Genomic DNA, 854 nt, shown 5'->3' on the forward strand with positions numbered 1-854 from the left:
AAGCGAAACCAAGCAGCTGAACGAACTTCGTGAAAATTACTTCCTCTAAAGCAATGTTGAACAGCAAGCACGAAAGACCATCACCCTAATCACGTAACCCTCTGCGAGATCCGAAGGAACTCGAGAGTCGAGAGTGTCCCTGATACTCGAACTACGTACATCACTCGATCCATCGTCGCCTTGATGAATCGTATCAGTTTATCCGAGAATCCGTATTCGTGCATAATCTGCCATATCTGTTCTCGATCGATCGTATCATACGCCGATTTGAAATCGATGAACAAGTGATGTGTGGGCACGTTGTATTCGCGGCATTTCTGCAACACCTGGCGGATAGTAAGCATATGGTCCGTTGTAGCGCGTTTACCCATAAATCCAGCCTGATATTGCCCCACGAACTCTCTTGCAATCGGTGATAAACGGCGGCATAGAATTTGAGAGAGTATCTTGTAAGCAGCGCTCAGTAGTGTGATCGCGCGGTAGTTCCCGCAATCCCACTTGTCGCCCTTTTTGTTGATGGGACACACGATACCTTCCATCCATTCCACCGGTAATATTTCCTTCTCCCACATCTTGGTAATAATGACCCAGTGTAATGCTCTCACCAGTGCTTCTCCACCGTATTTTAGAAGTTCACTTGGTAGTTGATCTGCTCCAGCGGCTTTGTTGTTTTTCAACCTGGGGCTGGAAATCTTTTGCCCTGCGCAGGTACTCCTAAATCTGTTTCCACGCCACCTTCGATGCTTGCAACGTCACCATGGAGATGCTCATCGTAATGCTGCTGCCACCTCTCGACCACCTCACGCTCGCTCGTGAGAATATTCCCGTGATTCTTCATTACACCAACGAACCTA

The sequence above is a fragment of the Aedes albopictus genome, chromosome 3, assembly GCF_035046485.1.
Source record: "Aedes albopictus strain Foshan chromosome 3, AalbF5, whole genome shotgun sequence".
NCBI lineage: Eukaryota > Metazoa > Arthropoda > Insecta > Diptera > Culicidae > Aedes > Aedes albopictus.